Source organism: Octopus bimaculoides, chromosome 2 (assembly GCF_046866305.1).
Source record: "Octopus bimaculoides isolate indiv1 chromosome 2, ASM4686630v1, whole genome shotgun sequence".
NCBI lineage: Eukaryota > Metazoa > Mollusca > Cephalopoda > Octopoda > Octopodidae > Octopus > Octopus bimaculoides.
This window is the reverse complement of record NC_142929.1, coordinates 73,464,719-73,492,288: the sequence shown is the minus strand read 5'-3', so window position 1 is coordinate 73,492,288 and position 27,570 is coordinate 73,464,719. Positions and strand designations below refer to the sequence as shown.

Sequence of the window (27,570 nt, the reverse complement as noted above, 5' to 3'; positions counted from 1 at the left end):
CCATGCAAGCATGGGAAAGTGGACATAGAAATGATGATGATGATGATTTTTAGTGATACCACCTTGTCTTCATTTGGAAAGAGTTAAACAATAGAATTTATGAATAATAAGTCCATATTGATTTGAACATTGTCGATGAAAGAGAATTCAAAGCTTCAGACTAACAATGTCTTAACAGGAGCAATTTTTAGAACTGTCTGCCACTCTAGCAATTTGGTCTAATGATTAGCACCCACTTGTCTTGTTTTGTGTAATTGTAAAGACTATTTCTGTACACACACTTCATTCCACCTGCTTCATTCCTGAGTACAGTCTTCTTGCTCCTTTGTACTCCTCCTCCACTTTAAGTGAGTTAAGATTGTTATAACTGTATATCAAGTGAAAATATAATTATGAGAGGGAGAGAAGAGAGAGTGAGAGACTGACTGATGTTTAAATGAACTGGATCAGTCGAAAAGTATTTGAATCAATTACAAAACCTTGTTAGTGTCAATTACCCACACTCACTTCATGTCTAATATATATGATGATATTTGAAGTGGTTTTATAATTTTTAGGGTCTTTTAACCTTAAAATATTGTTAGCATATGCAGTAGTAGACTGCTGCTTTTGCTTAGATGTCTATTGTAGCCAGCCTACTGTTTCCATCAACAGTCTTGTGTACACTTTGATGCTTTTAGAATCCCATGCAGGAACCACAAATATTTACTGCAGTTGAAACATGGGTATGAAAGCAGTTATGTGACACTCCTGGATGGGTATCTGTCACCTGTGTCTTCTTTGATTTCCACTGATTCTTCTCTTAATTTCCAGTTGCTTCACTGAATGACAGCTAAGGTGTTGTCAGTTATTAGAGTTGACAGCAATAGCTCCTTGGTTTTGACTGCATTGTTGCACTTGGTCAAAGCAATTTTCAGCTGTTTGTAATCCTTTTGTTACTAAATTTGTATTAAAATACACTGCTTTCATTTCAGTTAATTTAGGAAATAATGAATTTAGAAAAATAACCATGTCATTATTAAGCTTGTGTTTGGAACAGAAACTTACATGAAGTTTTAATGGAAGATTTTAATTTAGATCATTTCAACACTTTTGTTACTATATTTCTTTTGAACTACACTGCTTTTGTTTCAATTAATTTTGAATATAATGAAGAATTTAGTGAAATAATTTTATCGTTATTAAGCTGGTGTTTGGAACATAAATTAACATGAAGTTTCAAAGGCAAGTTTTAAGTTAAATCACTTTAAAGCAGCAAGTTTACATTGTAGTATCAAAAGAGTTAACTCCCTTCTCTTCATCAGTTTCTAATATTATGTTTAGGATGGAATTACAGAAACCTATCCAGTGCCTTTTGATTTTACTAAATGGGAATCAAGATTGGTTTCGGGATTTAGTGTAAAGTATGGATCACTTGGATTTGCATTATTATTTATAACTGAGAATGGAAGCATTTTATTTAGAACATTTTTATGCGGCACATTATTTTTAGGCAGAGTTTTAATAAGTAGACATGAATTAATAATGTTGTTAAATTGGGGTTATTAAAGGTTTTGTTTGCTTGAATTTGTGCAAGTTAAGCTGCTTTACAAGATTATGTACAATTAATGAGGGGCATCCATTTAACATATCCAAACTGACACAATTAAGTGATTATAGAATCAATTCTTTGGCAGATGGCGAAAATCTCAATGTAAGGTACCAATAATCTTACTAGGGTCTAATCATCATCATCATCATCATTTAACGTCTGCTTTCCATGCTAGCATGGGTTGGACGATTTAACTGGGGACTGGTGAACCGGATGGCTACACCAGGCTCCAATCTGATTTGGGAGAGTTTCTACAGCTAGATGCCCTTCCTAACGCCAACCACTCCGAGTGTGTAGGTATAATCGTATAATTTTTCATTCACAAGACTGTGTTCTGGATACCCTTATATGGAACTGTGTAAGTACCCTTCAGTGTGACTTGTAGATAAGTTAGGCTCCACAATTGCAATGAAGATGACCTGAGAGGCAGTAAGTTTGATGCGGAGATGGATATTTTCCTACACATACACAATCTTCACAACTTTTTTTAAAGTACCTCTGGGCAAGAACCTTATTTAGCTGTTTCCATTAATCACCTAACATACATATTGCTCTGTCAAATGTAATACTTATTTATTCACATTGTTTTTAAATTACTCATGCACTATCTTGTAGCTTTGGGAATTCAATGGTGTGATTGTTATTTTTAGAATGGCATTGTGGGGCAGGTGTGAGAGGCAAGATCTGGCCAGTTTGAACATAAAATGGGTAGAATATTTAGGCCAGGTATGGTTGGCTTAAATGCTTGAGTCAACACAGCTAATGGATTGACTCTGTGTAAAAATTCTTCTTTCCTTTCTCTCTCTTTCTCCCTCACACACACACACACACACACACACACACACACTCTCTTCAATGTTAGTTTTATTTGGCAACATGTCTGTTAATTCCCTTCTGCCATTCCTATAACTATCCTGTGGGCTGGAAGTTTCTGGCTTTTTGCCTGCTTGCCTGCTTGACTTTCTCTTTGCTTCTGTCTCCCCTTCCACAAAAGAAATATTTCAAAATTATATATCCATAATTATTGGTGCATGTCATAATATATTACCATTCTTTTGTCTTTGAACCCACCCCAGTTGTATTATGAGCCTCCACTTATTTCTTTATCCCCTTTACTGCTACTAGAAGTCTCACTGCCATTACCCTTACATTACACCACCATTATTAAATTCATCTTTACCACCTCCTCACTATAAACCTTCAGTCCCAGTGCTGTAGTTTAGAAATAATGATAACTTCTCTTTTGAAACTTTGCTGTTAAGCCCACTGGGAGTGTCTCTCTCTCTCTCTCTCTCTCTCTCTCTCTCACTCTCTCTTCCTCTCTCTCTCTTTCTCTCTCTCTCTCTCTCTCTCTCTCTCTCTCTCTCTGACGATGATGATGATGATGATGATGGCTGCAACTCAGTTTTGAGCTAAGTCATTACTTGATTCTGCTCTTAAATATGAGTAGCTTGGATGTGGCTTTTCAGCCCTGCCAGGGACCAACACACTTTTGCACCCACAAATATAGCAATGGTGAGCACCTCTTACAGTAGGTATTCAGAGAGCTTACCTCCCATACCGACACATGCCGTCATTCTCTCACGGAATTTTTCATTGAGTGTTTTGCCTTTTTCAGCTACGATCAGCCATATTCATCATCATCTATGCAATATATAACAGTGATGTGGAAAATCAAGTGATGCCTATGCCTGAAGCTTTAATATAAAGTGAGGAAAGGTCTTGCACATGGCCAGTCCCACTTTCTAAACAAGAACTAGTCAACATCATTAGATGCAGACAAAATCACAAGTGTTACATCAGTTTTCCTTCTCTAAAAGAGATGTTTAAACAAAGACTCAAAGTTTCTCACTCCCAGCTGTTAGATAGATGGTCTTCTGCATGGAAGCTATTTTGTTAGGTTTATGCAGCTGATATCTGTACAGGATTGGACATATGTTGTAGTTGTGTGTCAGTATTTAAAGCTAGACGTTAAAAAATTAGAATCTTGTCTGATCAAATGCATGAAACATTTTCTTACTGTTAGTTGTTGGTAATAAATAAATAAACAGACATTTAAAAATAAATTATGACATAAAGAGGATTTCCTCAAAAGAAGCAGAATAATAATGATAATGATGTTGGTGATAATGATGATTCTTTCTAAATAAAATAAATATTAAAAAAATACACATTGCGAAGATATTTTCAGCCTAAACAGACACACTCCAACCATCTTCATGATCTGTAAATGAAAATGTTTGTGTGTGTGTGTGCACATGTGTTCTATTAAAAGAAAGGATAGCATTGTGCAAGCATGTTTATCATTGTTAAACCCAAATATCATTGCCTTCTTGCCAATGATAATTTGACAAGCCCCTTCTTCATCTCATTCCATCTCTTCAGTATTTTTGTGATTTTTTTTTTTTTCCTTTTTCGTTTTCGTTGTCTGTTTTGCCTAATTTTCTGAGATGAGCATATCAAGATCTACCATTCCTAGCATGCTGCATAATTTTATTTTTTTGTTTTATTTTATTTTCCTTGTTCAGCATTTATTATGCACTTTTATTTTCCATCCCGTTCCTTGCAGCTTTCTCCCTCCTCTTTCTTCCTCTCTTCCCACACTTCCTCTACCTTTCCTCTCTCTCAATTGTCTCTCCTGCTTCTCCCCCCCTCCTCTCACCCTCTACTGTTTCTCTCTCAATCACCTTTCTCCCCCTCACCTCTTCTCATCTCTCTCCAGTCTCTTCCTACCTCTCCCCCTTCCCCTTTCTCTCTCTCTTTCCCTCACACATACACACACATGCTCATTAGTTGTCAATAAGGTGTCCAATGTGTAGTGAACATGCAGTGTTGAGTATCTGGTGAACAATAAAACACCATGTTAAGATGTCTAGAGATAATTTAGAAAGTCTGCTGGAAATTTTGCTGAGTAATAAAAGGAACAGTGTTGGAAATATACTGGTCAGTAAACTTAAATGGACAACATAGAATTGTGTGTATACACCAGGAGCAGCTATGAGTTTATTGTTTGTTTTGTTGTCATGACTACATGTTAACCCTTTGATGGGATTCAAATTCCTGCCAACTAATGCCACCATACATCAGTACTGGATCCATAGTAGTGATATTTATTTATATATATATATATATATATATATATATATATATATATATATATATATTTGATTGCACATACACACATACACACACTCATTATATATCATCATTATTTAATGTCCACTTTTCCATACTTTCGTGGATTGGATGGATTTTATTGAGGCAGATTTCCTATGGTTTGATGTTCTTCCTGTCTCCAGCCCTCACCTATTTCCAAGCAAGGTAATATTTCCTCATGGTCAGACATGTTTTTGGAAATGAATGACATTGCTTGTATAACAGTGATGCTCGTTTACAACTATCGCTATCACAGTGTCGAGACAAGACAACACAAACATACACACACTCACATATACATACACGCGTACCAACAAATTTGAAAAAAAAGTAGAAATACTTGGTTCCTCAGAGAATGAGGAAAAGAAACTGACACAGATTCTCCAAATCAAATCTATAAATGAAGGTTTGTTAGACATTCCAAAAATTCTCCACCTGAATAGATGTACACACTTGGGTGTATGCTTCGACAGCTCAACAAACATACCAACTTTTAGTAGAAAGTGGGTTATACATCTTTAGATTGTATACCTGACTTTCCTACTATAAAATTAAAGAATATAACAGAACGCTGAACTCCAGACTATCAACTTAAACAACACTTTATTTAGATGGTAAATATATACATCTTTAGTTCTTGTTGTTACAGCTTCTGTGTGTGTGAGCATAGTTGTTTGGACGTGGGTATGTAGTTGCAAGCGAGCTGTCGAGCGTAAGTCCGAAAGATGTAGAGAGACAGCTTAACACGTCCAATGCTCATGGTCGGCCGACCGTAAAAGAGATAGAATTAAGCGGGAGAGCTTGCTTGTTTAATTCCACGCATGCGTGAGACTACGCATGCGCACGGCGTTACTACAGAGCTCCCTCGCCAGTGCGAGAAACGCACGATAAATGAAATCTGTTAGAACGCCTGAGGCAGGATGGCCACTAAAAAACCACCCACAAGATGTAGCACAAAACACACACAAAGAAAAATGAAAGAAATGAAATGTACACTTGTAAAATACATGCATGCAATGTATAAATGAAATGACAATGACAAAACAACCGTGATGACAATTGTCCAGGCAACTGGAATCATGCGATGTAAAAGTCTGATTGTTTGTTTTTCCTGAAAGGAAAGTAAATGTATGAGTGCACAAGTGTGTGTGTGAGAAAAAACACAGAACAAGTGAAAGTGTCTGTAGTATAGACTGCGAAAAGTCCCAAAACACCGAGATAGAGAAAACCAGTTCGTATTAAAAGTTACACAAGTTGATTGGTGTGTCTCTGGTGGTGGGGTTGTTGACGCACGACATTGTGGTAGACAGTACATTGATGAAGACGTTGGCGCAGGAACTGCTATAGCTGTGTTCTGTATGTGTGGTGGTAATGATGTTGACAGTGGTAATGGGTCAGTTGAAACTTGGCAACGTTGGGGGGAATGCTTGTAGTTGGTAGTAGTAATTGTTGTCGTCACGGTGGTAATCTTGGTTGAGCGAAGCTGGTGGTGAAAAAGCTGTTCGTTCATTGTTGTTTGAAGAGGTGCGCTTTTACAGACAATCGACAGACAAATCTCTGTACGACCATTAACGAAAACCTCGAAGAAAAATTTTCTTAACCCAAGATGAAAGAACGACCGTGCGAACTCAAAAAGGAGAAATGGTGACGAATGGAATAACAGAGGACTCCTTTTATTTAAATGTGTCACACGGTCGAACACCAAAATATATATCAAAGATGATATACAAGTAATTACATTATACTACGAACATTAGTGAATTCGTAAATACCAGTAATGAGATGATAGAAAAGACAACCGTATGAAATGAATAACAAGAGTTATTGTGTGGCATAAAAGATGTATGAATATGTGAGAGTGTGAATGCGACATATAAGGACATAATGAAAAACAGGCCGTCTATATGTATGTGAGATATCACAGCAGAAAGAAAGTCAGAACACGTGAGTTTTATACCAAGTTTTTTGAGTACACAATTGGAAAGTCGCAGGCTGTAATTCTTGTCTGTTTTATCGTGAGTGGAAAACATCCACTCTAACAGAGGCGAGAATAAAAACCGTGCTTGTTGAGTCGTGTTGACTATGGTTGGAGATGTTGGTAATACGTAGTTCGGTCTCCATGGCCGTATTTGTTCTTTAGTCGGGTTCACCAGTTATAAGTTGGTAGTCCAGAGTCCATGCTGCGTTTGTTTCTTCGTCGAGGGTCACCACTTTATAAGAAAGTGGGTTATTGCAGCTCAGCGGGCTGCGTGTTCGTATCACGTCGGGGTCACCACTTTAGTAGAAAGTGGGTTATACATCTTTAGATTGTATACCTGACTTTCCTACTATAAAATTAAAGAATATAACGGAACGCTGAACTCCAGACTATCAACTTAAACAACACTTTATTTAGGTGGTAAATATATACATCTTTAGTTCTTGTTGTTACAGCTTCTGTGTGTGTGAGCATAGTTGTTTGGACGTGGGTATGTAGTTGCAAGCGAGCTGTCGAGCGTAAGTCCGAAAGATGTAGAGAGACAGCTTAACACGTCCAATGCTCATGGTCGGCCGACCGTAAAAGAGATAGAATTAAGCGGGAACTCTTGCTTGTTTAATTCCACGCATGCGCACAGCGTTACTACAAACTTAACCACATATTTACAAACACTGGGAACTCTCTTTTAACTCAAAAAGTCTTGCAAACCAAATTCAAAAAGTCTTGTTACTTTGTTAGCGACCAGCTTGAACTCTCTTAAGAAGAACTTAAATAAAATTCAAAGAAAAATCATACATACATACATATTTATCAAGCTAATTATCACTTTGACACAACCATTTCCTTCTCTCTAACATAATACGTGGTTGATAATTGGCTAACTTGGCCAATCATGTATTATTAAAACATTAAAGTTATCGGATAACAAGGTTTTATAGCCATGATTTTTATATCCAGCCTAAATCTTACAATTGATATTGCTTGAAATCTGTAAAACTTGTGACAATTGTTAAAGTCACATTAGAATGACTGAGCTGTGTAGTATCTATTATGGTAAAGTGGCTGGAAAACTCAATTGAAACTGTTGGAAACTGCAACCAAGTGGTAAAGTCACCTTGGAATAACAAGGTTTCATAGAAGACAATGTTAATAGCTGGAAGGAAAACAATTCAAGACAATCAAAATAGATAAGATTTCTACCAATAGTTAGAATCACTACAGAACAAACAACCAGGCTTTGTCGAATACAATGCAATATTTGGTTGAAGAACTCAAGGCAGTGTCTCAAGATAAATAATGGTTTCATACTTTGTTAAAATTTCTGAAGAGATTATTAACTGTGCAACATACTATAATGACTTTTGAGAAGCAGGCAGAGTTCTTTTATTTTATTTCTTTGTGGCTAATTTTAAGAAGAAAAAAAAAATTGTCTGCTACTACTGCTTGAAGTGAGTTGAAAATTAATTTCTAATTTAAAACTCTCTGTAGGCAAATGGTAGTTGTACATTAGATTATTTTGTACATACCATTCTGCTTGGAGTATATTTTGGTATATCTTTGGCTCAGTGAATTCCAACTGAAAATATTTATTTTTACTTGTTTTTGTTAATACAATATAAAAGTAGATTTCATAAAGCCTGCCATTAACATCTTGTGATTTATATATCACCACTTCCACCCTCTCTTCTATAATGTAATTGGCCTTGTAGTTCTTCTGCAATAAGAAACCTTTTTTGTTCTGGCCCCTTTTCTCATACATTAACCCCTCATCCCATAGTATAAAGTAGTCTACCTCATTACTATATCCCTTGCCCACTCAGTTGAAGGGGATCTCAGTCTTGAAGGCTGCATGGGAAGCTCATTAGTACTGGTGCCATGAAAAATGTAGCCAGTATATGATGGAAAGTAGTTGGTGTTAGGAAGGGCATTCAGCTGGAGAAATCATGCCAAGGAAACATCATAGCATGTTACAGTCTTTGAACCTATCAGATCTTGTCAAATCATCCAATCCATGGACATTAGATAATGATGGTGATGAGATATGTCCCAACACTAAGCCACCAACATCTTTATCTCTCTTTCCAGCTACTTGTAATATGCAAATGTAACCATGTAAACACACCCAGCTGAATATGGATATAAATTATTGATAATTCAAGTATCTTCAGTAAATAACTTCGATGCATAATTCTAAAGAGTTGAATTTCAATATGTGTCAATGACACCTCATGAATCAATAGTTGCCTGTATTATTGCATAATATAGAAATAGTCATGAGATCAAATTCAAACAAATCTACTGTAAATGAATGTAATAAAATGACTTGATCATGCCATTCTCCTTGTTTATAATTATATATGTTATATCCCATGCCAGCCCCATGTAAAAAAAAAAGCACCCATGCTGACACCACATAAATAACACACAGTACACTTTGTAAAGTGGTTGGCATTAGAAAGGGCATCCAGCCAAAGAAACCATGCCAAAACAGCTGATTGGAGCCTGATGCAGCCCTCCAGCTTGCCATCTCCTGTCAAACCATGCAACCCATGCCAGCATGGAAGATGGGCATTGAATGATGATGATGATGATGCTGATCAGGGTTATATATATATTTATATATCATCATCTACCATGAAATATAAAAAGAACGTTTTTCAGCTTATTGAACTTCGATATGAAGAAAATCCTCAACCTTCCACCTCAATAAAACACTATTGTCCCTGAAAGTTGTTCATTATATTTACTATGGGTTGCTTGAAGCTAACTTTCTCCCTACACCCCAGCCCCTGGACCTTACACACACACACACACACACACACACACACACACAAATTATGGTGAAAGAAATGTATATTTGTTTATGTATTTATTTATTTTAAACTTGATTGGTAAAAAAAAAAAGAGAGGGAATATTTAATTACATCTTAAAAGATTCCACTGCTAATGAAAATTACTTTCCTAGAGTTCCAGTAATGAGAGAAAACCTTAATTAGATCCCAAGAGAGTTTATGGTAAGCCCCCTCCTCCCCAAAATAGCAAAGATGTATTTGAAAATTAAAGAAAATCAACCAACCCAACCCTTAATTACTCTGTGTAAAGACATATAAGATAGAAATCCAGAAATAATGAAGGAAAATTATATAACAATATATTTTCATGCAATTTTAACATAAACATTGCAATTCCCTAGAATGCACCTAGATTGCATTCCTAAGCTGCTAACAAAATTTGAACTCATTCATCTCCTTAGAACCCTCCAGCTCTTTCATTCAACCATACCAGAATCATTGCCAACTTGATTTACTTGCAGTTCCTTTATTATTCTTTTTTTTTTATGCTTGTCTTCTATTCCTTGTGTCCAATTTATTTCTATTTTCCATTAATGTTTGCCATTAGTTACATTCTTTCAACCCTTATTCACTTTTTCCGCTGTCTAACCTATCTTCTCCATCATACACTCAATGAAAATTATATATTCTGAAGATATTTTATATAGTTTTTTCTTTTTCTGTCTTGGAGGCAGAGGGGTACTTAAATTTAGATCTGATATATTTATGCTTTTTCTATATCTTCTTCCTACTTTTCCCCTCCAAACCAACATTTATTTTTAATCTGCTATACAATAAATATATCTAAGTTAATTTTCTAATTTAAAAAAAAAATGTATATCAATTTGCTGATCATTATTGTTAAATCATTGATAAAAGAAATTAATGTCATTACTATTATTAAGGAGGCAAGCTGTCAGAATCGTTAGTGCATTGGACAAAATGCTAGGCAACACTTCTTCCAGTTCTAAGTTCAAATTCTCCCTATGTTAACTATACTTTCATCCTTTCAGGCTTAATAAAATAAAGCATGTCAAACACTTAGGTTGATTTAACTGTCTAACCCACTGCCCCAAAATTTCAGGCCTTATGCATATATTAGGAAGAATTATTATTAAGGTAGCAAATCGTCAGAATCATTAGTACATCAGACAAATTGCTAAGTAGAATTTCTTCTAGCTCTTTAAAGTACCAGTTCAGGGTTGATGTAATCAACTAATCTCCCCCCCCCCCACACACACACCTAAAATTGCTGGCCTTGTGCCAAAATTTGAAACAATTATTATTATAATTAGCAGCTGCAGCAGATAAATGTCCCTCTCATGCAGGTCTGCTATGTTAGTGTACCTTAATCGTGTTAAAGTATTGATTAGAGAAACCAAGCTTAGTTGATAACAAAGAACTAAGCAACATGAACAGTTTAAAACTAATAGAAGTAGCCAATAATTTATAGAATCTCATTATTCAATAATAATAATAATGATAATAACAATTATTATTATTATTATTATTATTATTATTATAATAAAAATAGTTGTTAATAAAATCTCCTTTCTTGGCATTAAATTCTTCAGTATCCTTCAAACAGACCGCTTCTGTTCTGGACAAAGTAATGTAAAACTGTTCATGGGGAAAGAAATTCTTTGTTAAGTCGCCATACAGTTTTTCAGCTTTTCTTTGCCGTCATGGCAAGTCTAGTTTCACTGGAAATTGTTTCAACTTCATCAGTTTGCAATGAATTAAAAATATTGTGCAATGAACACTGTTTGCCGTGGCCTAGTCTATAATAATGATATTATTAATAATAATAATAATAATAATAATAATGATGATGATAATAGTGTTCTTTCTTACATTGGAACTGGGGACAAGAGTATAATTGACTGACACAAATCCATTATGTATCTGGTGCTTTATTAACACCAGAAGAATGAAATGAAATGAAAGGCCTGATGGGATTTGAACTCAGATTATAAAGGTACCAAGCTAAATGAATGCTGCTATCATTCATTCCTGTTCTCTAGATTTCAGCACACCATCACCACCACTTCACATTCATCAGAAGGAAGTTCAGACTCCTGCAGGTTCTTATCACCTGATCAATCCAGTGTTTGTTTTAGTTATCATTCATCTAAGGTGTTTGATGTATGTATAAACATGTATGCAAGAATGTATATGTGTATTATTACCAGCCATCATCACCATCGTCATTTTTATGCTTGCTTTCCCCACTGTCCCTGGTTTAATTGTTTATATAAAATCCAATGGATTGCAGGACAACATGTTGCTTCAGTGTCTCACTTTCAACATGGATTTTACAGCTGGATGCCCTTCCTAATATCATACACTTAAAGGAGTGTATTGGGTACATTTTCTGTAGCACCAGCACAAGTGAGGTTGCTTTGTCACTTGCAAAACTAAAGAGTCTCTTGCCTGAGAGGGAGAGTAAGAGATTGAGTGGTTGTTTAATGTGAGGTACAGACAGGCTAATGTATGATGGGAGGAGTAGGGACCAATTTGTTTTGGGGCTGATTCGTGACTAATTCACATTTACCTTGAAATTTTCATCTGCATCTCTTCCACTTCTTTCCATCTTCCATTTATTTCTTCAAATGTTCCTTACAAACTGTGAAGACACATGGTTTAGTGGTTAGGGTATTCAGCTTATGATTGTAAGGTCATGCGTTCAATTTCCAGTGGCATGTTGTGTCCTTAAGTGAGACACCTTATTTCACAATGCTCCAGTCCACTCAGCTGGCAAAAATGAGCTGTACCTGTAATTCAAAGAGCCAACCTTGTTGTCACATTCTGTGTCCCACTGAATTGCCCTGATAACTATGTTAAGGGTACATGTATCTGAATATTGCTCAGCAACTTGCACATTAATTTCACTAGCAGGATGTTCTATTGATCAAATCAGCTGGAACACTCATTCATCATCATAACCAGCACTACCAGGTCTTACAAACCTTCAGTCTTAGTTTGGATTTTTCATTTTTAGAAATGCAACATTTTGGAGGCACATTTTCCAAAATAATCTGGTTTTGTCCATGTTAATTTATTTTGTTGTTTTGTTTATCCATCTTTGTTGAATATTTCCTTTCGAAAAATCAATAAGTAGAATTCTTTTCAATAGCTTCTTTATCAGTGTTGTCCGACTCTCCACTAACTTTTACATTATTTTGATGAATTCTCTTCTTAAATCGTTCAAACCCTGCAAGCACCTGTATTAAATGTCTCTTTAGTGTTGGTTTGATTGCCATTAATTCTAACAGCTGTAAATATACTCAACACTTCTGATTGAATTATAGTTTTGGAAATAGAAATACATTTTTTTTTTCATCACAATCCTCAATTCATACAGCAAGATGTTTTATTTCAATCACGGTAGTGGTTCTATTTCTTGTAGTTGTTTGCAAACCACCAAAAAAGTCTGATGCGAATTTACTTATTTTGACTTTTGTTTCAGTTGCATGTTTTGTTTTGTATTTTGCTTCATACTGTTGTTGAAGGTGCAGGCATGGCCTTGTGGTTAAGGAGTTGGCTTTCCAACCACATAGCTTTGGGTTCAGTTGCATTGTAGAGCACCTTGGGCAAATGTCTTCAACTATAGCCTCAGACTGACCAAAGCCTTGTGAGTGGATTTGGTAGGCAAAAACTGAAGGAAGCTTCTTGTTGTTGTGTGTGTGTGTGTGTGTGTGTGTGTGTGTGTGTGTCTTGCTGTTTCCTTGTCTTGACATTATGTGATGGCTGTAAATGAGTGTCTCTGTAATACAAGTGGTATCCATCATTTCCAATCCTCTATGAAAAGAAAACATATCTGGTCATGGGTTGGATATTACTTTACTTGGAAAAAAAAAGGTGAGGGTTAGTGACAGAGGGGCATCTGGCCATAGAAAATCTACCTTAATAAATTTTGCTTGACCCATGCAAATGTGGGTAAAGTGGATGTTAAAATGATGATGATGATGATTTATATATGCTAAGATTACTGCCAATTTTCAAATTGCTATCACCACAATGTCTATAGCTCCTTTTGCATCAAATTCTTGCTTCCATGCTATAGTATATCTCTTTCTTTTGGCAATAGAAATATTTTTCCCTTCTTCCATATTTACTGGGGGCAGCTTATAGGATTAAGATAATTGCAATATAGACAGTGGCATCTTCCCCCTGTACCACATCAATCAGTTGAAAATGACAACCAGCATACCAGCTGCATTTGAAAATTCATAAATAACTGCAGCAAATCATAATTGGATGACAACAGCCAAAAGCAAACTGACTGCTGATGAGTCACCATGTCATAAGACAAACAGATTTTTTAATGTTCACACTTAAAAAATTCCTGCTTAATCGAATTTAGTCTTTGTATTTGATGAAAAGTGGTATCATTTTATAATTCATACTAAATCAAATCTGTGTTATTTCTAATTTGTTACAAATGAAGCTTGACACTGTGTATATGCATCTCTGCTTCATTTGAAACTCTCTTTTTTACATGTTTCGTATATTGATTATATGGGCCCTTGTGACCTATAAAACTATTATTATTATTATTATGAGCTGACAGAATCATTAGTACGCTAGGCAAAATGAATAGTGGTATTTTGCCCATCTTTACATTCTGAATTCAAACTGAGGTCGACTTTGCCTTTCATCCTTCTGGGGTTGATAGAATAAGTACCAGTTGAGCATAGGGGTCAATGTAATTGACTAGCCCCCTCCCCTGAACCTGCTGGACTTGTGCCAAAATTTGAAATTATTATTTGATGAAAACTCTCAGCTTATTTTGCTGGGTGTGATGACAGCCAGCAGACTAAGGTGACACTTGTTTACTGGTCATGCTTCAAGAACCCTGCTAAAAATTCTTGCACTTCCAAGCAATGCTGATTTTTATAGGTGTTCTATCTTTACATTTGTACCAATCTTTTTGAGCAATGTTGGTTGTTGAGTGCTGATACTCCCAAGTGCACCAATTACTATTGGTATCATGTCTACTCTCCTCATTGACCACAACCTTTATATTTCCCACTTCAAATCTTCGTAGTTGTTTAATTTTTCTTCTTCTTTCTCTTTGATCAACATTTGTACCAATCTTTTAGAGCCATGCTGGTAGTTGAGTGCTGATACTTCCATTATTATTATTATTATTATCATTTTTTTTTTTTTTTTGTAGTGAATTATATTGCAGGTTACTTTCAGGCTATTTTAAACTTTTATCTCATGTAGTTATATTTTGATTTTTTTAAAAACTGTTTTATCATTTAAACTTAGTGATGTGATGTAGTGGCAGATATCACTGTCTAATCCTTAATTATTGTTCTTCAATAAATTTGTGACAATTTCAATATTTAACTGTCTACCCTTCTCTTCTCAAAAAAAAAAAAAAAAAAAAATAAACCCTCTGCAGTGTATCTGAAATTCTGCTTGGCTTGGTCCAGTATTCCCTAAATTAAGTGATGGGATTGGAAGATTGGATTAGTTATGTCTGAGATATTACAACTGAGGTTGAATGTAATAAACAGCTGTTGGCTTGCTTTTAAAAAAGTAATTTCATCAGTTATATTGTCCGTCCATCTTTCAATGAATAGAAATTTCAAACTCTGCAATAAAAGCAGATATTGCTGCTACAATATTAACTCTGTAGCCTACAGCAATACATGTTTTCACATTAGTACGTGAAATACATTATTCTAGTTGAGTTAACATTCTATTAAATTTAATGTATGACCATCATATCTTTAGGGAAATTGTAACTGGACCCTGTTCAATATTATATCTCAGAGTCAACAGTGCCAGCTGGTCAACTAATTATCATATTTCATTTTGTTCATTTTATCATGTTCCGTAATGTGAGCTGTTCTAAACGGCTTCATGGGTGAAATGATAGGCTTGGAATTAAGCCAAAAATATTCGGCAAGTTATACCCATCCAACCCATACTAATGTAGAAAAGTGTATATTAAACAGATGATGATTATGATGTAAAATATTTAAAATACTAGCATCTGAAAGAATCTTTTATTTTCAATTTGTTTCAGTCACTGGAAAGGTTTAGTTGAATAAACTGACCCCAGCACATTTTTTTTAAGTCTGATATTTATTCTATTGGTTGGGAGGCGCAATGGCCCAGTGGTTAGGGCAGTGGACTCGCGGTTTCGGTTCTCAGACCGGGTGTTGTGAGTGTTTATTGAGCGAAAACACCTAAAGCTCCACGAGGCTCCTGCAGGGGATGGTGGCGAACCCTGCTGTACTCTTTCACCACAACTTTCTCTCACTCTTACTTCCTATTTCTGTTGTGCCTGTATTTCAAAGGGTCAGCCTTGTCACACTGTCATGCTGAATATCCCCGAGGACTACGTTAAAGGTACACGTGTCTGTAGAGTGCTCAGCCATTTGCACGTTAATTTCATGAGCAGGCTGTTCTGTTGATCGGATCAACTGGAACCCTCGACGTCGTAAGCGATGGAGTGCCAACAAAACAAATCTCTTATTCTATTGGTATCTTTTGCAAAACTGCTAAGTTATGAGAATGTAAACAAACCAACACTGGTTGTCAAGTAGTGGTGGGAGACAAACACAAAGACACACACACACACACACACACACACGCATATTTGAACTACCACACTGTTTCTGCCTACAAAATTCACTCACAAAACACTGGTTGGCTTGGGGCTATGGTAGAAGACTTACTTACCCAAGGTGCCATTTAGTGGGACTGAATCTGAAACCACAAGGTTGCAAAGCAGGCTTCTTAACCACACAGCAACTCTGGATATAAAATTTAAATTCGGAATTTCCGTTGATCTCCTACAAAGTCTTTCTCTTCTTTATTCTCTTCATTTTTATCTTTTATCTCTTACTTGTTTTAGTCATTAGACTGTGGCCATGCTGAGGCACCACCTTGAAGAATTCTAGTCAAATGAATTGATCCCACTACCCATTCTTTTTAAAGTACTGGTACTTATTCTATCAATCTCTTTTGCTGAACTGCTAAGTTACAGGGACAGAAACACACCAACACCACTTGCCAAGTGGTGGGGTGGGAACGGGCATAAAGACGTGCACACACACACACACACACACACACACACACACACACACACACACATACACACACATACACACACACACACACACACACAAACAGACACACATACATACATACATATATATGACGGGCTTCTTTCAGTTTCCATCTACTAAATCCACTCCTAAGGTTTTGGTTAGCCCCTGTATCTTTGTTTATGCCCCATATCTAATATGGACCTTACACAGTGAGGTCAGTATAAAACAATGTAAAAGAAGTGTTAAATATAAATAAATACAAAATAAATATTTGATCAGATTATTTGCAACAAGTCTAAAAGCCTCATTATTCATATTGACAGTGTTCATTTTCTTTCAGTTCACTGTGATAGCATGTTTGGGCTTCTTGACATGTCTTGACATGCTGCAAGATCTTCTTTAACAAGTTTTGCCATTCATACAAACAGTATTATTTGTTTCCAGTTCTCTATGTAAACATATCTGGGTGGTTCATTATTTGATAGACAAGAGAATTATTGCTTTGCTTGGAAATAGATAAAGGTTGGTGTCAGGAAGGGCATCCAGCAGTAGAAAAATATGCCCTGACATAGTCTTTATGACACTTGCAAGCATAGAAAAGTAGACATTAAAATGATGACGATGATGATGATGATGATGATGATAATATGTAAATACATGATTATATATGCAATGAATATGCTTATATACACATATAGACATGCACAAATGACCAGAATATTATCTAATTCCTAATGAATTATTAATGTTAAATAATGTAGAATGTATTTAAATATAAATGTATGCATTTTCTATGAGAGAATGTATGTGGTTGTGTGAGAAAGAAGAAGAGGGGTGGAGAGAGAAAGAGAGAGAGAGAGAGAGAGAGAGAGAGCATCATATACAAATACTGTGCAACCAAGTCTGCTGTTGCATGCTAATGGTATCTTCCTCAGATATTGATTGAAGGTTTATGCATAGTTCTCATTCTTCAGTATCATGCCACCACTACCCCTTGGGCTATTCCAACTGTACAAAGTGCCCTTTCTTCAGGCAAGTGGGAATAAGTCACACTTTAAGCTTACCATGCTCAAATAGATTCAGCTTTTATATAGTTTCAAAATACACTACATGACATCCATAGTTTGAATAGACATATATACAATAGTAGTTATAGTTATCCATCGACCAGAGGGTCACAGTAAGCTAGAAGAGAAGCTGTGAAATTTTCCAGTCATTGCTAATTCATTTGCATTGCAGGGGGGGAAAAAAATCTCTCTTGCTGTAATTATTTATAAAAGTTATTGCTACAGTAAGCTAATTAAGATGTTGATTTTAAAGCATATTGAAAAATCACTGATTTATGCATGTGTATGCACACACACACACACACACACACATATATACATACATTTATGTCCACTTTCCATTGTTGATATGGATTGGATAGAGTATATTAACGCAGATTTTCTATGATTGTACTGAAAGTATTCCCCTTTTTAAATAAAAGGAGGAAAATATTGGACTTAGAGAAATGTGTAGTTATCAGTTGCCCATTTGAATGTGTTGTGATGAAAGGCACTACTTTCATTAGCTTGTGTGTCAGTTGTTTTAGTAGTTGTGGTTGGTTGAGTTTGGTGGTGTAGGTAGCAGTGGGTAGTGTGGTGTGGCAACAGCAGCAGTGATAGGCCATGTAGCTTGACGTGTTAATGTAGCTGGGTGAAGTGGTGGTGAGAAAGGTCACTGAACTATAGCTGATCTCTAAGATAAGACTTGTAGGTGTTCCTTAATCTGCTTCTAAAAGAGCCAGGAACTTGAGTTGGAGTCACTTGCCCAAGGTACCACACAGTGGCACTAAGCCAAAACCCACATGGTTGCAAAGCAAGCTTCTAAACTACACGTTTGTGTGTGTGTGTGTCTGTGTGCATACACATGCATAAATCAGTGAATTTCAATATGCTTTAAAATCAACCTGTTTTATGTTCAAACTGACCAGATCAAGCTTCTCACACCTAACCTAAAATGTCATTTTAAAATAAACAATCACATCATCAAAATCTCAAAGCTATAAGATAATATTTGATTAATACAAAATAGTGGTAATAAATAAGCATTAAATTTGACAGAATAATCTGAATGCTAAAGGGAAAGGATTAGGAATTATTTTATAATATTGCTAGAAATCTATTTTTACTTGGAATGAATTAATTCATATATTGCATGGTAGGTATCACAAGTAACATATCTAAGCTACAATGTAAACAGTTATTTTTTAAAAATAAATTATATATGAAGCATATATTTGGATTAAGATAAAAAAGAGAATGGATGCATGCATGCAATTACTCACACACACACACACACACACACACACACACACACACACACACACACACATGCACAGATTGAGCAGGGCCATCTACCTAAAGGGGTTTGTGACGTGTCCGCCTTCCTACTTACTAGGACTTTGGTTTTTGCAACATTACCTCTAAGGCCCTTCGATTCTAAACTTTGCTTCCATACCTGAAATTTCTTCTCTAGTTCTGGTAGTGATTCTGCTATGAGAGCAAGGTCACCAGCATAGAGGAGCTTCCAGGGGCAACCTGTCTTGAATTCCTCTGTTATTGCCTAGAGGACTATGATGAATTAGAGGGGGCTGAGGGCTGATCTTTGGGGAACCTCTCAGTCTACCTGGAATTCTTCACTATACTCATTGCCGACCCTTACCTTACTAATGGCATCCCTGTACAGAGCCTGTAGAGCTCTTATTAACCACTCCTCAATCCCCAGTTTCTTCATCGCCCACCAGATAAGAGACCAGGGGACTCTGTCAAAGGCTTTCTCCAAGGATAGGAGTTTATTTTTGGCTAGGTATTTCTCCTGCAATTGCCGTACCAGGAATATAGCATCAGTGGTGCTTCTACCTGGCACAAAACCAGACTGCATCTCATCTAAGCAGACCCTCTCCCTAATTAGTTGACCCTCTTCATGACCTTCATCACCTGATCCAGCAGTTTGATACCCCTGTAGTTATTTCTGTCTAAAGCATTGCCTTTACCTTTGTAACAGTTGACTATGGTGCTGCTACACCAGTCATTGGGTATGACTCCTTCGTAAACCACCTGTTTTACAATATGAGTGACTAGGCAATAACCCACACCACCAGATATTTTAAGCATCTCAGCAGTGATTCCTGATGGGCCAGGGTCTTTTCCTGATTTCATATCCTTAATTGCTTTATCTACCAGGGTGTTAACTATTCAGATAGCTGGTCCCTCTACTGGGTCATTTGGCAGGCTCTCCTCCTCCCATTCATTCTCCACATTCAGCAGCCTTTCATAATGGCTTCTCAAGCCTCTTTCTTTGCAGAATCATTGAAAGCAAGTGCACCATCATCCATGCAGACACATTTCTCTCCTGTGACATCACAATTTTCTCTCTCACACTGTCATTCATTTGCAGTCTTCTATGAAAACATATCTGGCTTTTGTGCTGTTTGTGTTCACTGGTCTGGTGGAGAGGTGGGAGATATTACATTGCTTGGAAACAGATGCTAATTTCAGGAAGAGCATCCAGCAGTAGAAAATCTGCCTCAACAAAGCATGGGAAACTGTATGCTAAAATAATGATGAAAAAAGTTTATTTTATGAGTTTGTGTTTTTATACAATAGGTTTTGTTTAGTTTGTTTTTTTTCTTTCCTGTGATAATAGCTTGTAGAATTTGTTTTCAAACTGTGACAGCCATGTAGTAGTTTGTGGAACTGTATCTTTTGGTTCCATCTGAAACAGTTATTGGCAGTTGAGTCAGGTTGTGTTTGCTAATGTTCTCTAGCTGTCATAACAAACTGCACCATTCTAACTACACAGTCTCATATAAATATATTAAATATGTGTGTGTGTGCATGTATATATATATATATATATATATATATATATATATACACATATAGTATTATTTACTTATTTGCAGTTTTATTTTTTAGTATAGCTGCACAGTATTCTAGTGAACAGCAACAACAATGTCAGCATTGACAGTCAGTCAATGAAATGTTGTATCTTTATAGTCTGCAGTGACAGCATATATATGTGTGTGTGTGTATGTATATATATATATATATATATATATATATCTTAGTATGCTATTATATTATATGTTTATTTATTCAATAACACTCAATTTTATTTGACATTGAATCTGCACTTTTTATTATTTATTATTATTATTATTATTATTATTCAGAAAAAGTGTAGGGCTTTAACAATAGATAACGCCATATCTCTTCAACTATGACCCACCACATTTCTCTATTCACTAATGACTCACCTCGTCTTTCCATTCATTTGCAAACCACTGCACATCTCCCCCACACACTACACACACACACACACACACACATGCAGACTTGTGCTGCCATTTCTTCCTTAAAGAACTTTGTCTTCCTCCCCGACAAAAAATGAGAAAAAAGAAAACGAGGTTTTTTATTTTTTTGTCACTTTGATATCTGCCAGAAACATCAACTGTGTTTGATGCAAGAATACAATGTCAAAATTGTTTATCTACAAGAATCTCCACCTCATATTATTTATTCACTTAAGAAAAAAAAGTGGCTTTACTTCACATCCTTCCGTTGCAATATGTGTCAACAGAAAGGCCGAGAGCTGGCAGAAACGTTAGTGCGCTGGGCAAAATGCTTTGCGGTATTTCGTCTGTCTTTACGTTCTGAGTTCAAATTCTGCCAAGGTTGACTTTACCTTTCATCCTTTCGGGGTCGATAAATTAAGTACTAGCTGCATACTGGGGTCAATCTAATCGACTGGACCCCTCCCCCAAAATTTGAAGTCTTGTGCCTAGAGTAGAAAAGAATATGTGTCAACAGACCACTGTCGGATTCCCATACATATCAGCTCAAGTGTGCACCAGGACTCGATCATTTCTTTTAATGTATATATCTTCTATTTTTTACTTGTTTGTTTCAATCATTGGGCTGTGGCCATGCTGGGGCACTGTTTTGAAGGGTTCTAGTTGAACAAATTGACTACATGTTTTTATTTCTTTTTGAATCTGGTACTTATTCTCTCTATCTCTTTTACTGAACCATTGGGTTGCGGGCACATAAACAAACCAACACCATTTATTAAGTGATCGTGAGATGACAAGTGCAGGCACAAACACGCATGGACACACACACACACACACACACACACACACACACACACAGATGTATATAATGGGCACCAACCTTTCCTCAAGACTCAGCAAGTTAAAAGTAAAAGAAGCCAAAAATAAGAAAACCATTCTGAAGTCTTTTATTCTAAGGAACAATTTCAAATACTATCCTTTTATTTATTTATTTATTTGTTCCTTGTCTTCTTTTGGTCCTCCATAATCATGTTTGTCCTTTTCATACCAACCCATTTGAGGTTACCCTTGGTCCTTTCCATCAAGACATTACAAATACTAGGCTGACATTCCAACTTTCTTTCCCCTTCAGTTCAACAGGCTTCTTTCTATATACATTTTCCATTTTCTCATTTTCACTCACAAAGTATGGATTGACCCGAGGCTGTAGAAAATGACATTCAACCAAGATGTCATGCAGCAAAATCAAACTCGGGTTCTCGTGATTGTAACATGAATTTCCTAAAACCATTTGATCACACTGTGCCTGCAAAAAAAATATACAATGGAAGAAATATGTGGACCTAAAAATTGTAGCAGGCTAAATTAATGAGGTGCTGGCCTATCAACAGAAGAGAATAACTATTCCTATCCCATCTTCACTGATGTATTACATGTCAGACTGAAGAACTTATCTCAGCCAAAACACCAATAACTTCTGTAGCATGCAATGCTCAGTTCAAATTATCTTTTACTTGTATCAGTCGCTGGATTGTGACCATACTGGGGCACCACTTTGAAGGGTTTTAGTCAAACAAATCAACCCCAATATTTTTAATTTTAATTTTTATTTTCATGTTTAAGTCTGGTACTTATTCTAACCATTCCTTTTGCTCTGAATTGAGTGAGTGTAAGGAACCCAACACTAGTTATCAAACAGTGGGGGCAGCAAATGTCGTCGTCGTTTAACGTCCGCTTTCCATGCTAGCATGGGTTGGACGATTTGACTGAGGACTGGTGAAACCAGATGGCTACACCAGGCTCCAATCTGATTTGGCAGAGTTTCTACAGCTGGATGCCCTTCCTAACGCCAACCACTCAGAGAGTGTATTGGGTGCTTTTACGTGTCACCCGCACGAAGGCCAGTCAGGCGGTACTGGCAACGGCCACGCTCATCTCGCTCAAAAAACCTCATGTGTCACCCGCACAAGAGCCAGTTCAGGGGCACTGGCAATGATCTCGCTCAAAAGATTTCATGTGTTGCCTGCACATGAGCCAGTCCAGGGGCACTGGCAACGATCTTGCTCAAAAATCCTATGACGGCCCCACACAAGAGCCAGTTCAGGGGCACCGGCAACGATCTCGCTCGAAGAAATTTCATGTGTCACCTGCACAAGAGCCAGTCCAGGGGCACCAGCAACAATCTCGCTCGAAAAACCTCATGTGTCACCCGCACAAGAGCCAACTCAGGGGCACCGGCAACGATCTCGCTCGAAAGATTTCATGTGTCGCCTGCACATGAGCTAGTCGAGGGGCACTGGCAACGATCTCGCTCGAAAATCCTACGACGGCCTCGCACAAGACCCAGTCCTGGGGCACAGGCAACGATGGTGCTCGAAAGATTTCATGTGTCGCCCGCACAAGACCCAGTCCTGGGGCACAGGCAACGATGGTGCTCGAAAGATTTCATGTGTCGCCCGCACATGAGCCAGTCCAGGGGCACTGGCAACAATCTCGCTCGAAAATCCTACGACGGCCCCAGACAAGAGCCAGTTCAGGGGCACTGGCAACGAACTCACTCGAAAAATTTCATGTGTCACCTGTACAAGAGCCAGTCCAGGGACACTGGCAACGATCTCGCTCGAAAAACCTCATGTGTCACCCGCACATGAGCCAGTCCAGGGGCACTGGCAACGATCCCGCTCGATAGATTTCATGTGTCGCCCGCACATGAGCCAGTCCAGGAGCACTGGCAACGATCTCGCTCGAAAGATTTCATGTGTCGCCCACACATGAGCCAGTCCAGGGGCACTGGTAACGATCCTGCTTGAAAGATTTCATGTGTCGCCCACACATGAGCCAGTCCAGGGACACCGGCAACGATCTCGCTCGAAAAACTCATGTGTCACCCGCACAAGAGCCAGCCCAGGGGCACCGGCAACGATCTCGCTCGAAAGATTTCATGTCGCCCGCACATGAGCCAGTCCAGGGGCACTGGCAACGATCCCGCTCAAAAGATTTCATGTGTCGCCCGCACATGAGCCAGTCCAGGAGCACTGGCAACGATCTCGCTCGAAAATCCTACGACAGCCCCGCACAAGAGCCAGTTCAGGGACACCGGCAACGATCTCGCTCGAAACATTTCATGTGTCACCTGTACAAGAGCCAGTCCAGGGACACTGGCAACGATCTCGCTCGAAAAACCTCATGTGTCACCCGCACATGAGCCAGTCCAGGGGCACTGGCAACGATCCCGCTCGATAGATTTCATGTGTCGCCCGCACATGAGCCAGTCCAGGAGCACTGGCAACGATCTCGCTCGAAAATCCTACGACAGCCCCGCACAAGAGCCAGTTCAGGGACACCGGCAACGATCTCGCTCGAAACATTTCATGTGTCACCTGTACAAGAGCCAGTCCAGGGACACTGGCAACGATCTCGCTCGAAAAACCTCATGTGTCACCCGCACATGAGCCAGTCCAGGGGCACTGGCAACGATCCCGCTCGATAGATTTCATGTGTCGCCCGCACATGAGCCAGTCCAGGAGCACTGGCAACGATGGCGCTTGAAAGATTTCATGTGTCGCCCGCACATGAGCCAGTCCAGGGGCACCGGCAACGATCTCACTCGAAACATTTCATGTGTCACCTGTACAAGAGCCAGTCCAGGGGCACCGGCAACGATCTCGCTCAAAAGATTTCATGTGTCGTCTGCACATGAGCCAGTCCAGGGGCACTGGCAACGATGGCGCTTGAAAGATTTCATGTGTCGCCCGCACATGAGCCAGTCCAGGGGCACCGGCAACGATCTCGCTCGAAAATCCCACGATGGCCCCACACAAGAGCCAGTCCAGAGGCACTGGCAACGAACTCACTCGAAAAATTTCATGTGTCCCCCGCACAAGAGCCAGTCCAGGGGCACTGGCAACGACCTCACTCGAAAAACCTCATGTATCACCTGCACAAGAGCCAGCCCAGGGGCACCGGCAACGATCTCGCTCGAAAGACAATATAGAAACCTGTAAACTAGGAAACAGTCAGACCTGAAGCATAGCCACCCTCCCAAGATATGGCAACAAAAGGGTTACAGATGTAGATGAATTATCAAAATATATGAGAACACACTGTCCTCTATGCTTACTAAGCTGTGTCTTCTGATACTGAGAGTGTTAAGTGTCTTTGCTATAGACATATCTTTAGATGACAGAGTATATATGAACTATAAAATTTAGTAAACTAGTGCTATGTCAAGTTAGCTCTAGGATGGCTTAAACTACTGTTGAAAGCTTCATTAGTGATCACTTGTAATTAATTAAGCATGCCCTTTAAGTCACCAGATTAAAGAACTGAGTTAATGACATATTACATGGTAGGTTTCTGTTAGTTTCCTTTCTTCCTGTTTTCTCTTGTATCTAAACCAGTCTTTATTTTGTCAAAATCTTTAATCCCAAAAGAATGAAAGGTTAAATGGTTAGATCTAAAGTATGGCAGGATTTCAGATTTACAAATACAAAAATCTATTGAACAACTTGTCAATTTTAATGCAGTCTAGTACAGTGACACCATCAGGCCATTCCAGTACTATGAAACTAGTTTCTGATGGTGAGCATGCATTAACAAGAATATGGAATGTTGCTAGTGAGGTTGAACATCTGTGCTTGGCAAGTTATAAATGTGTGGAGTGGTGAGGTGTGGTTTGTAAAACTGTGGGTGTGGTATCAAGATGTGTCAATACAGTGGAGATTGTTTGCTTGATGTTTTACGACATATTTATCTAAACACTTAAACATACGATCTATGTTTTGAAAGCTTGTTTTTTAATACTAATACAACCGAAAAAAGTTGCCTTAAAAAAATTTTTGTTTATATTACATAAAAAAATCCTCCCCTTCCTCCTCTCTGCTATTATCATAGCATCTAAACCTCCATCATATCTCAGACTACCATCATCATCATTTTAATGTTCATCTTTCCATGCTTGCATTGGTCAAACAGAATTCATTGAGCAAGGTATTCTACAGCTAGGTGCCACTGATCCTACTTGTTTCCAAGCAAGGTAATATTTATCCATGACTGGACACCTTTTCATGGAAGATTGGGGACAAATGACACCACTTGTATGAGAGTGACACTCGTTTACAACTATTTCACAATACCAAGACTAGCAGTTTCTCTCTCTCTCTCTCTCTCTCTCTCTCTCTCTCTCTCTCTCTCTCTCTCTCTCTCTCTCTCTCTCTTTCACACACACACAAACACACACACACACACACACACACACACACATATATAAGGCACAGGCATGGCTTTGTAGTCTTGAGTTCAGTCCCACAGCACAGCATCTTGTGCAAGTGTCTTCTATAGCTCTTGGCTGACAAAAGCTTTATAAGTGAATTTTGTTGACAGAAGCTGAAGGAAACCCATTCTATATATATGTATATGTATGAATGTGTGTTTGTGTGTACACTTGTCCTGACATCATGTGATAGTTGTAAGGGAGCAAGGTTGTTTGTTTTTTAGTCTTCTATGAAAAACATGTCTAACTAGGGAAAATATTATCTTACTTGAGGGTTGATGTCAGGAAGAGCATCCAGCCATAGAAGATCAACCTCCATAAATTCCATTTTATTGTGCAAGTATGGAAAAGTGGACATTAAATGATGACAGTGATATTTCTGCTGACATTCAATGCAGAACTTTGATATGAGAAGTGATAGAATAAGAGAAATTCTAGCATCTCTTAAATCATTGAAGCAGAATGACTGAGTGAATAACTACAGACCCTTTTGATTTTAGGTATTTTATAGTACATATGTGTGGTCAAGCCAGATACCAAATTCCTCATGCCACAGTTCACTCAACAAAGATTCCATATTTTTAGAGTGTGACACTTGCTATCAGATGCTGTCCTATCTGGACAGATATTTTCCACCCTGTTCATTTCAACAGTTTTAAACTCCTAAGTGCTGACCATTATAAAAGCCAACCTCTTTAGGCTCTTGGATGCATTTACTTTAATGCACACTTTACTGGTTTCTTCCTCAGGCATGGCTGTATGGCTAAGAAGTTCACTTCTTTATCACATTATTTTGGGTTCAGTCTTGCAGCATAGCTCTTTGTTCAACCGTAGCCTGGATCAATCAAAGTGTTGTGAGCAGATTTAGTTAGAGAAAAACTTGAAAGAACCTGTCATTTATGTATGTATGTATGTATGTGTATGCATGTGTTTATGTACATAAATGTATGCACATGTGTGTGTTTGTTTACATTTGCACTTCTCCAAAAATTGCTGAGTTACAAGTGGTGACATTGCTGTCATTTCTCCTGTCAACAAATCATCTGCTGGTTTTTTTTCACCATCAAAGATGAGTGAAATAAGAGATCCTTTACTTGAAGAACAGGTATGGGTTAGTGACAGGAAGAGAACCAAATCATAGAACCACACCTTAGTAATGTATTCTTTTAACTCATGCTAGCATAGAAAAACCTAACATAAAAGCAAATGAGCTCAAGGCTGATTTTTGAAAAGGTGGGTTATAGACAATGGAATAAGCCCAGGTATGTTACTTAGTTTGTTGGGCATGGAAGGATGAAAAACATAAACGGCCTTGGTGGGATTTGAACTC

General features: G+C 37.8%; 1 protein-coding gene across 14 annotated transcripts in view; it reads left to right on the top strand.

The window, feature by feature from the left end:
- Positions 1–27,570, top strand: part of LOC106872104 (uncharacterized) — a 361,913-nt gene that overhangs the window by 75,808 nt on the left and 258,535 nt on the right. The gene's annotated exons all lie outside the window — the stretch shown is intronic.